The sequence below is a fragment of the Mustela lutreola genome, chromosome 4 (assembly GCF_030435805.1).
Source record: "Mustela lutreola isolate mMusLut2 chromosome 4, mMusLut2.pri, whole genome shotgun sequence".
Taxonomy (NCBI): Eukaryota; Metazoa; Chordata; class Mammalia; order Carnivora; family Mustelidae; genus Mustela; species Mustela lutreola.
Window position 1 is genome coordinate 95,127,104 of NC_081293.1, and position 12,362 is coordinate 95,139,465.

Below are 12,362 nucleotides of genomic sequence, written 5' to 3' on the forward strand. Positions count from 1 at the left end.
TTCATGTATGTCTATACTTTTGAAAATACATGCATCATAGTTCCATTGTAAAATGTCTGGGTTATAAAATGTGCTATGCTATCAAAATGGTAATAAGAACATACAAATGACCTGATGTAATGAACTGGACCAGATTGCCAGATATCACATTTCATACCAGAAAGATTCAGTGGTAAGTTTTAAAATGGCCAGCTATACTTCGACTGAATTATAACTCATTTAACTTCTTTCTTTGTGTCCAGTATTATACATTAGTCAGTATTATAGTAAATAAGTACTTTGGACAGATGTAAATATGCTGTAATAAAAAATGTTTTTCTTTTTTCTTTTAGTCCTTTTTACTTGTAAGACTAGCCACAAATACCATGCCTCCCCCAAAATAATTTGCAATCCAAATTTATCTCTAAATGAATTTATTGCACAGAAAAAAATATATATATATACACTTACAGTAGACATGTTCAAATATAGTTACTCAACAGCAGGGCTCTAAATGTAAGCAGTATAGTTGTTTTGTTTTGTTTTGTTTTGTTTTCTTTAAAAAAAAAAAGAGGTTATGTGAAATATTGGAATTTTATTTCCAGGCCTAGTATTTCAAGACAGTTAACTACACTTACAGTGTCAACAGCCTCTTGTTGGCAGTATGATTTTATTGGCTCCATTGAATAACAGCAAGAATTTACTATTGGTTCTTCTTTTATGACACACACAGAAAAAAGAAATTGACACATTTGCTGAAGACCAACCAGAACAATTTTAACCTATCAAAATTGATGGGAGGCCTTCACAATTCATTGCAGACAATCTGCTACTCCCATTATGATAAAGGAGAGAAGAGTCATAATCAGGGAAGAAAGCTAGATTAATACTTGTAATTATCATTGAATTATTTAGCCTGCTATAGGATTATTATTATTAGTGTCATTTGATAATTTTCTCTCATTTTATTAAACACAACTGTGAGTAATTACCCTCCCTAATATTTCTCTGTATTGGCTGACTAGCAAGCAAACATTCATGAAAATATCCATTAGCCACACATATAAAATGCTGCATTATGATGCTGTTGAATCAGAACATACCACTACCTGATCCTGTAGCTCTTTGAGGATTTGCAAATCAATTAATTCTATGTTTATTGGATTCTTCCCATACAATTAGAAAATTTATAATAGAGTCCATGAACATTATTAGTTTTACCATTTTAAACCAGCAATCACACTTTGATTTTTACAACAAATGCAGAAATATAAACACACACATTTGGATCAGTTTTCTGTTAGTCTGTCTGGACTTCAGAATCCTATTCCTCAAGATAATGCACACCAAAGTTCTGGATTAAACAAGAAATTAGATGGCACCTGAACACTTGGTTTAATATTCTCCAAAGGTCTATGCAACTTATTTCTTACATTATGACATTGTTTTACAAAGATCCACACTTTTATAATGTTAGTATTTCTAATAATCAATAAAGTCAATTAATCATGATTAAAAATCAAACATAAAAATTTCTACTTTTTGCTTTTGCCCCCTCCATTTGGAACTTATTTATAGCCTGATAATACAAAGGTCTCTATGTTTATGAAAATCTGGACAGAAATAGCTCTAAGATCCCATTCAGAACTTGATATTAATCTAAGTCTTTTGGCTCCATTTATCCTGAGAGCAAGAGTAGGACAAAGGATTTGAGTACTGTTAGTTTATCTGGGAGATTATCCAAGGTAGAAAAGAATGGGAAAGTGATACAGTGAAGAAGCAACTTTGTCAAAGAGGTACATTGTTGATATAATTGTTGTGGATAGAAAATGAAGGCTTGCTTTTACTGAAAGGTCCTGAGAAACTTCTTTAAGTTGTCCTCATGAAGACCTGAAAACTGACAATTTTATCTGTGGTTCTTATTTCCACTTCACTGAGAGCTGTCCTCAGAGGACAGTAACTCTCCTACACTTTTGGGTTGTGTTGGAGACATTCTAAAATGAGAGAGAGAACACGAGATGCTATCAGTCTTAAGTAACTGCAATTTCCCATGGAACTATCCACCACAGGTTTGGCTATAATCAGGTGTTGGGCCTTGATATCAGAGGGATTTGAGGCAGTATCATTTTAGGTTAATCATTATATCTGAAATTTCCAAAAACTTCAACTGATGAAACTTTGATTATAAATCTATAAATATAACAATAAATCTACAGTATTCCAATTATTTTCATAGAAATACACAGACAAAGCATCAATTGATTAATATTTAAATGTTACAAAATACTGAACTGAAAGAATTTGGTCATATAGCAACGTGTAAGAAGTAGAACTTAGGTTTAGGTTAGAACTCAGGATGCATTTGAGACTCAGTTAAGAAATTGAATGGAGGGACGCCTGGGTGGCTCAGTGGGTTAAGCCACTGTCTTTGGCTCAGGTCATGATCCCAGGGTCCTGGGACCGAGCCCCAAATGGGGCTCTCTGCTCAGCCGGGAGCCTGCTTCCTCCTCTCCCTCTGCCCGCCTCTCTGCCTGCTTGTCAACTCTCTCTGTCAAATAAATAAAAAAATCTTAACAAAAAAAAATTGAATGGATGTCTGACTATCTTATAGGTTTGCTAAAAATCAGTGACTTTGTGTTCACGTGTGGCTATGCAGGAATTTTTAACTTTCTCTAAGAAGTTATTAGATTTGTTTATATAATGGCAGTAAAGGATGGGGAAAAGCAAAGTACAAACCCCATAAAGACAAAGACAGTGAATATGAGAAAAGAGTAATAGATAAGAAGAATCAATGCATTTGAGGAAAATGGGAATTGAAATACACAATGATTGTTGATTTTTTTAGATGGAGAACACAAAACTCGCTTGAAAGAAGGAAATAACAGAAGACATGTTGTGATGTGAGACAGAATCCTGGAAAAGGCAGTAACGTGGAATAAAGGAGTAGGGAGAGCATATCAGGTATTTTGGATAGGAAGGAGTTAGGAGGTAATTGCTTGATAAATTTTATATGGCCCAATTAAATGCACAGATATCTCTTCTTTAATTTATATGGAGAACAGGGTGTCCTTTCTCTTCCCTTTCAGAGCACCAGAGGTGTACTCTTTCAGACTGAAAACCTGAAAAGCTCAGGACTCAGTTGCTTAAGCACAGCTGAGAGGACATATTTCAATTAAGATTTACATTTTGCTGTATGTAGTAGACTGTCAAAAGTGGTTTAACCATATTTTTTCATTTAACAAGAAGACTACAGATAGTGTTTTCTGGTGTTGGTTCAGAGTCTTAAGAAAGTCAAGTGAGGGCGCCTGGGTGGCTCAGTGGGTTAAGCCGCTGTCTTCGGCTCGGGTCATGATCTCAGTGTCCTGGGATCGAGTCCCGAATCGGGCTCTCTGCTCAGCAGGGAGCCTGCTTCCTCCTCTCTCTCTCTGCCTGCCTCTCTGCCTACTTGTAACCTCTCTCTGTCAAATAAATAAATGAAAATCTTTAAAAAAAATAAAAATAAGAAAGTCAAGTGAACTATCTTAGAGGTTTTCATGGCTTTTTATTCACAGTTGCAAAAATTGCTGTTGGAGTTCTCACTATTAAGCCCACATTTCTGGCAGAAAGATAGAGGTAAAAGAGAATGATAGCTTGTACGACTGATACTTTGTCATATGCTTACAATATAACTAGAAAAGAGACAATAAAATATTTGATGTTGTTTTAAGTTTCCTTGTTGTCAATCCCTCAGTGCTTTCTGATATTAAAGGAAAAAGTAGATGGATATTGACCTGGCTACTATCAACACCTGTCAGTCTCTCTTGGATAACCAATATCTCTAATCTCTTCTTCCCAGTAAAAAAAAATAAAATATATTCATAACCCACACTTTGCCATCTCAAGTTACTGCACCAAGATAAAAATACAATGATTTTCAGTTGTCCCAAATGGACAGAATAACCTTCTTATGATATCATGTCTTATACATAATTGGCTTGCTACCAATATACCCAGATGTGACTGTGGAAGAGACAGGAAAAAAAAAATAATATTTATTTATTCCTTGGGTTGACCCTGTTTACACAGATGCATTACTATTAGAAAAGATTGGTTTGGGACATTGGAATGAATTTACTTAATGGGTATCTATGTAATTGGGTTGGAGGAAATTTTTAATTTCTACAAAAATTATTAGAATTCTATCTTATTCTCTTTTGTTAATTTTCACATGTTAACAACGACAACGTTTTTGTCTAGCAGACAAGATCTTAAATCCTAACAAAACTCAATTTTTTCCTTTTTTTAAAGTTTGAGAGCCCCATCTTCTCTCATGCTGCTTTAAATAAAACTCAAAAAAAAAAAAAGAAGGTAAATGGGGCAGTAAGACCAGACTTTTATTTTATTTTAACTTATTTTTAATTAAAAAATTAAAGATTGTATTTATTTATTTGAGAGAGAGAGCATGAGTGGGGCAGGAGGAGGTAGATGCAGAGGGAGACTGAGAAGTATACTTCCTAATGAGCAGGAAGCCCAATATGGATCTCGATCCCAGGATCCTGACTGAGATCATGACCAGAGACAAAGGCAGATACATGTGCAAAATCCCTTTTTTTCTGGGAAACAATACTTTACAAGAGATGTTTGAAAAAGTACTGGGGAATCAACTTTAATCGGAGATACAAAAATTTAATTGACTTTTGTAAAGCTACAGGGATCCAAATGATGGGAATCCCAGCCCCTTTAGGTTGTGGACCACAGAGCATTCTTCTCTGTAATATTTTATTTTCTTCCATGTCTACTAACTCCAGTCCAAGTTCACTGATCTCTTTTTAGATAGTGCACTCGTTTCTCCATGGGGTTGTTTCTGCGAGTTCCGGGTATGGCACCTGGTGGCAAGCCCAGGTCTGCCCTTGGGACAGGTGGCCAAGGAGATGCTGTCCCCTTGGGACCAGAGGCACAGGGCAGGCCTGCCTTCTGCCCAGACTCCTTCCGCAGAGGGGAGCACGCGACCCTGCCCTAGTCGTCCCCTCATGTCTCCTTAGCAGCCATGCTTCCATCTGTCCGCACAGGGAGCGGGTGACACTTGTCTTGCCACCGGCCTGCTGTTCGTGCCATGGCAGGCTATCCTGCTTCCCGAGTGTAACCCGACCCCAAGGCCAACGGCTCCTTCTCATCTCCGGGGGCGGCATGCTGCGCCTTCCCCACACGTGGCTTCTCTCTCAGGCAGAGGGGATGCTAGGGCAAAGGGTATTTCGCTCCGTGCGGGAATCTTCCACCAAGCTGCGGAGACTAGCCCAGGCAAGCAGCAGCAGCATCCCCTAATCCAACTCTGATTTTCCAAGTAACGCTGTGCTTTCCCAGGGGAGATGCCCAGGCAAAGAGGCTTTCGCTGTGTGCGGGTTTCTCCCACCGCGAGACTGGGCTCAGGCAAGCAGCAGCAGCCTGCAGAACATTTCTCAGCGAATGCTGTGCTTTCGCAGAGGCTTTGGCTTGGAGCGAACAGCACTTTGCTGCTGCTTCCTCAGCAAGGCTTCTGTCGCGTCAGGGAAGAAGAGCTTCGGGAGAGCTGGTGCCTCTTGGGCCTTGCTTTCCCGGGCTCCATGTTCGCGTCCTGGGTTCACCCTGCCAGGCCGAACTAAGCAGACACAGCTACAACCCTCCAGTAGCATGCGTAGCCTTGGATGGCACTCAATGCACACTACCATCTCCCAGTGTAGACATCACTTGGCCTTTTACTCTGGCTCTCAGGCGAACTCGCGGACTAGGCCAGTGCTTTCCCCACAGGAAAGGAGAGGTGACAGGATCCCTGCACACCACCCGTGCACTGAATAGGGAGCTTTGGGGGACTGTCCCCACTCCTTTCCCTTAAACCCGTGCCTCCTCCAAGCTTCCACATCCTGCAGGAAGATGGCATCTGACTCCCCGTTATTTCAGGGAGCTGTTTTTGTGACTTCAGGGTAGGCGCCTGGTGGCTAGCGCATCTCTGCCCCAGGGACAGGTGGCCAAGGAGCTGCTATCTCTTTGGGCCCAGAGGCTCAGGACAGGCATGCTTTCTGCCCAGACTCCATCTGAAGAGTGGAGCACGCGCCCTGCCATACTCATCCCCTTACGTCTCTCTGCACAGGGAGCGGGAGACACTTGTATTGCCACCGGCCGCTGTGCCTGCCAGGGCCGGCTCTCCTGCTTCGCAACCGTTTCCAGACCAGAAGGCCAACGGCTCCTGCTCTTCTCCCTGGGCAGCGTGCTGCACCTTCCACAGATGCTCCTGGGGAGCCCAGTGAAAGACGTGTCCCTTTCCTTAAGGCTCTTTCCACAGGCGCAACCGCGCTTCTCTCTCAGGCAGAGGGGATGCCCAGGCAAAGAGGATTTCGCTCCATGCGGGTTTATTACACCGTGCTGTGGAGACCAGCTCAGGCAAACAGGAGCATCCCTCAGACTGGACTCTGATTTCCCAAAGAATGCTGTGCTTTCCCAGAGGGGTTGCCGGACAAAGAGGCTTTCGCTCTATGCAGGTTTCTCCCATCCTGCTATGAATACTAGGCTAAGGCAAGCAGCAACAGCAGCCCACAGAAACGACTCTGATTTCCCAGCGACTGCTATGCTTTCGCAGAGGTTTTCAGCTTGACATGAACCGCACTTCACTGCTGCTTCCTCAGCAAGAATTTGGGTTTTTGCTCTGTCGCAGCACGGAGGAAGAGCCACGGGAGAGCTGGTGCGTCTTGGGACTTGCTTTCCCGGGCTCCAAGTTCACGCCCAGGGTTCACCTTGCTAAGCCGAACTAAGCAGACACAGTCACAACCCTGCAGCTGCGTGTGTGTCCTAGCATGGCACTCTATGCCTATTACTATCTCCTGGGGTAGGAGCCTTTTGTCCGGTGCTCAGGCAGACTCGGGGTCCAGGCCAGTCCTTCACCACAGGGGAGAGGAGACAACAGGATCACTGCACACGACCCGTGCACTGCGATGGGGAAGTGTGGGGGACTGTCTCCACTCCTTCCCTGGCACACGCCCTGCCACCCAATTCCCTGCCACATCTTGGTGGAAGAAGGCATCTGACTGCCCGTTTCTCCATGGGCCTGTTTCTGCGAGTTCCGGGTATGGCACCTGGTGGCAAGCCCAAGTCTGCCCTTGGGACAGGTGGCCAAGGAGATGCTGTCCCGTTGGGACCAGAGGCACAGGGCAGGCCTGCCTTCTGCCCAGACTCCTTCCTCAGAGTGGAGCACACGCCCCTGCCCTAGTTGTCCCCTCATGTCTCCTTAGCAGCCAGGCTTCCATCTGTCCGCACAGGGAGCGGGTGACACTTGTCTTGCCACCGGCCTGCTGTTCGTGCCACGGCAGGCTATCCTGCTTCCGGAGTGTTTCCCGACCCCAAGGCCAAGGGCTCCTTCTATTCTCCGGGGTCGGCATGCTGCGCCTTCCCCACACGTGGCTTCTCTCTCAGGCAGAGGGGATGCTAGGGAAAAGGGTATTTGCTCCGTGCGGGTATCTTCCACCAAGCTGTGGAGACTAGCCCAGGCAAGCAGCAGCAGCATCCCCAAATCCAACTCTGATTTCCCAAGGAACGCTGTGCTTTCCCAGGGGAGATGCCCAGGCAAAGAGGCTTTCGCTGTGTGCGGGTTTCTCCCACCTCGAGACTGGGCTCAGGCAAGCAGCAGCAGCCCGCAGAACATTTCTCAGCGAATGCTGTGCTTTCGCATAGGCTTTGGCTTGGAGCGAGCAGCACTTCTCTGCTGCTTCCTCAGCAAGGCTTCTGTCGCGTCAGGGAAGAAGAGCTTCGGGAGAGCTGGTGCCTCTTGGGCCTTGCTTTCATGGGTGCCATGTTCGCCTCTCCTTGGGCCCAGAGGCTCAGGAAAGTCATGCTTTCTGCCCAGACTTCTTCCTAAGAGAGGAGCACAGGCCCTGCCCACCTCATCTCCTCCTGTCTAAAAAAGTTTTCAAATTTATATCTAGATAGATAGATAGATAGATAGATGATAGATAGAGAGATATCCCAGAAGCTGCAGGCTTTGAAGGGCTTTTCTATGCTCTACTAAATACTTTAAACCATTCATTATATCATAGCTCAGTGTTCGAATCTCCATTTGTTTCCTCAGTTTTCTAATATTTATCTTAAGGGGACCTGATCCAGACTTTTGATCACCTTTGTCTAAATATTTCTATTTTAACAAAGTCCTTTTGAACACTCAGAGACTATAACTTAGAAAAATACTCTGATTGTTATCTCACTAGAGTGAAAAATATATAGTTACCCATTAACTAATGATAGCCATGTCTACATTAGATCCATGACATTTTTAATTCTTGGGAGCTTTTGGCTAAATGAATTTTTTACGCTTCCTTTAAATGAAGCTTTAAGCCATCGCCACATGAATAAAATTAAAGAGCTAAATGAAAACAAGCCAAGTATTTACAGAGTAATAGAATGTGCAGTGGAAAGAGTACAATTCTGAAATCATAAAGCCTAATTTAGTGTGATGCATCTTTATCAGCCATGTAATCATAAACCAGTTATCTAAATGTGTTAGCCTCAGTTTTTTCACCCCTGAAATGGTGATGATAATACTTATTATGCAGAGTTGTTGTGTGGATGTAATGAAGCATGGAGCATGAGAGTCTCTTATTCCATGCTAAAATGATAGCTATTTTTATACTTATAGTAATTCTAATAATAGTAATTAAATTGTTCAAAATGCAAATATTCATTTATATTGAGGCATTGTATTGACTATTCATAGACACATTTACCAAAATAAATTTCATTTTACTTTACCCCCTCTGAGGATATATATTCCTTAATTCAATACGAATCTCATTATGAATAATAATTATCATAATAAATGTGCTGATTTTTCTTCTATTTATTTTTAGGGAAGTGTCCTTTACTGTTGAACATAAAGAAACTTAAGCAAGTCTGTCTTATTCAAAATTTGCATGCTGCTTTCTTATGAACCTAGATTAGAGTTGTATGAAATAAATTCATGCAGTTAAGACATTTATGTTTGGAAAACTGGGTGGTCCGTTTAGTATTTCAAAAGAAGATTTTAAATTTAAACCTTAAAACTGAGCTCTTTCAGCCTTATTTATAGACCATCCTTCATGCTTCATAAGTATTCCTTCATTGTAAACTAACTAATAGTGTTTGTCACAGTGTATATAACTAAAATGGATTTTGTATTTCATTATTTCAGAGTTAGTTGCAGTTTCTACTTCCTTACTTCCTTTTTTGAAAAATAGATTAATTCTACAAAAAGTTATTTCCAGCTTTATTGAAAAATAATTGACATATTATAATTTGTAAATTTAAGAAATGATTTCTTACAACACTGCAAACTTTTAACATTGTGTAAATTTTGTACCATTTGATAAATTGGCATACATCTGTATTGCAATATAATCTACATAAAAATGTTAATACATCTATTATCTCATATAGTTGCCACTGTTTTTTATGCATGTATGGTAAGGAATTTTAAGATCTACTCTCTTAGCAACTTTTATGTATATAGTACAGTAGAGATGAAATACAGAGGTCTTGTGGGATTTGTTCCAGACCGCCTCAATAAAGTGATTATCTCAATAAACTAAGTCAAATCATTATTATTTTTTTTTTGGTTTCCCAGTGCAAATAAAAAATTATGTTTCCCAGTGCATATAAAAAATAAACACTATACTGTACTGTTCAAAAGCATTATGTCTTTAAGGGAAAACAATGTATATACCTTAAGTAAACTAGTTCTGAGATTTCAGTGGGTCATAATTACTGATCACAGATCACCATAACAAATACAATAATAATGAAAAAACTTGAAATATTGCAAGAATTACCAACATGTGACAGAGAGACACAAAATGAACAAATGTTTAGAAAAATGGTGGCAGCAGACCTATTTTATACAAGATTGCTATAAACTTTCAACTTGTAAGAATGTGATATATACAAAGTTTAATAAAGGGAAGCACAATAAAAAAGTATGTATATATTATTAACTATGATCATCATGCTGTACATTAGATCCCCAGAACTTTTTCATATTATAGTTGCAAATTTGTACCCTTTGACCACCTTATTCCACCCCAGGTTCACCTCTTGTCAACTCAACTCTAAGTTTCCATTAGTTTGCTTTTCCTTCAGATTCTGTATGTAAGGGATATCATAATACATAAATTAAAAAAATATATAAAATCTTTGAAATATTTCAATAAGTATAATACCTTCAAGATCCATCCATGCTGTTGTAAATGGCAGTATTTCTTAATTTTTCATGGCTAAGTAGTATTCCATAGTATATATTTACCATACTTTTTTATTCATTCATCCATTAATGGATACTGAAGTTATTTCCATCTCTTGCTTAGAGTTAATAATTTTATAATGAACATAAGAGTGTAGATATGTCTTCGAATAGTGACTTCGTTTCCTTTAGATATATACCTAGAGGTGGGATTACTGAATCATATGGTAATTTTACTTTTAATAATATGAATAATCTCCATACTGTTTTCCATACAATTTTATATCCCTATCACAGTGCATAAGTTCCGCATTTTACCCAATATTTACCAAAATTTGTTAGTTTTAATTTTTTGGTAGTATATATTCTAATAGGTAGTAATATCTTGCTGTGTTTTTCAGAGGTAAACAACAACAACAACAACATAATGACTTTGCCCTGAGTTTTTACGTTGAGCAGTTTTTAATGCTCCTGTTGGTCATTTATATAACTTTTTTGAAAAAAAAATGTCTATTGAGATTCTTTTGCTATTTTTTTAATTATATATTATTTTCTATTTGTATCTGTTGGTTATTAACCTCTTTCAGATATAAGATTTGTAAGTATTTTCTTCCATTCTGTGGATTGTGTTTTCATTCTTTCTCTCTCTTTTGTTTTTTTTGGCAATGCAGAAACTTTAGTTTAATGTAATACCATTTATTTATTTTTGCTTCTTTTGCTTGTGTTTTTGGTCTGGTATCTAAAAAACTATTGGCAAGACCAATGTCAAGGAGAATTTTTCCTATGTTTTCCTTTAGGAAATTTAGTTTCATGCATCACATTTAAGTCTTTAATCTATTTCAAGTTAAGATTTATGAGTAATATAAGGTTCCAGCTTCATGCTGGTTTATGTGACTATTCAGTTTTAAATATCATTTATTGAACAGACTATCTTTACCCATTATATATGTTGGCCCCTGTCAAATATTAGGTGACTGAATGAAAGGATTTATTTCTGGACTCTCAATTCTGTTCTACTTGTTTATGGGTCTGTTTTTATGCCAGTATACTTTATTGTTTTGAGCATGAGGGCTTTGTAGTATAGTTTCAAATCAAGAGTGTAATTTCGCTTCTTCATTCTTTCTCAGAACGGCTTTAATTATTTGTTGTCTTTTATGGTCTCATATAAATTTTAGGATTCTTTACTTACTTCTGTAAAAACACAATATTGGATTTTTTAAAAGATTATTTATTTATTTATTTCACAGAGAGAGAGATGACAAGCAGGCAGAGAGGCAGGCAGAGAGAGAAGAGGTAGCAGCTTCCTGCTGAGCAGAGAGCCTGATGCAGGGCTCGATCCCAGGACCTTGGGATCATGACCTGAGCCGAAGGCAGCGGCTTAACCCACTGAGCCACCCAGGCGCCCCTAACATTGGATTTTTGATAGGAATTGAATTTACAGATGGTTTTCGGTAGTATGGACATTTTAACAATGTTAATTCTTACCATTCATGAATATGAGCTATCTTTCCATTTATGTCTCCTTCAATTTCTTTATCAATGTCATAGTTTATGGGGTACAGATCTTTCATCTTCTTAGTTAAATCTTTTCCTAAGTATTTTATTAGTTTTGATGCTATTGTGAATTAGATTGTTCTCTTTATTTTTTCAGACAGTTCATCATTAGATTGTTAAAATGCTCCTGTCTTGTGCTTACTTTGGCAGCACACATACTAAAATTGGAATGATGCAGAGAAGATTAGCTTGATCACTGAAAAGGATGACATGAAAAACTGGGAAGCATTCCATATTTAAAAAAATGAAACAAAACAAAATTCTTGTCTTTTATATATTGATCTTGTATTTGGTAGCTTTACTAAATTTGTTAATTCAAAATTTTTTGTGAATTTTTTAGGATTCTTTTCCATGTAAGTTCATGTTATCCAAAAAAAAGAAAATTTTACTTCTTCCTTTTTTTTTTTTTTTTTGAGTCTTTTATTTCTTTGTGTTCCTTTTTCTCTGGCTAGGACATCCAGCACTATGTCAAATGAGAGTAGTGAAAGTGGACACACTTGTCTTTTTTCTGATCTTTAAGGGGAAAACTTTCAAACTTTTTTGATTGAATATGAGATTAGCTCTGGGCTTGCAATATGTGTTTTTTCTTTAATGGATTTTTTAAATTATTTTTTTTATT

At 39.0% G+C, this 12,362-nt stretch overlaps 1 non-coding gene across 1 annotated transcript; it reads left to right on the forward strand.

Annotated features, from left to right (window-relative positions):
- The first annotated feature begins 11,877 nt into the window (after window positions 1-11,877).
- On the forward strand, window positions 11,878-11,983 carry LOC131830964 (U6 spliceosomal RNA). The gene has a single exon (XR_009353492.1). It is a non-coding gene; the product is annotated as a U6 spliceosomal RNA (small nuclear RNA).
- The last annotated feature ends 379 nt before the right edge of the window (window positions 11,984-12,362 follow it).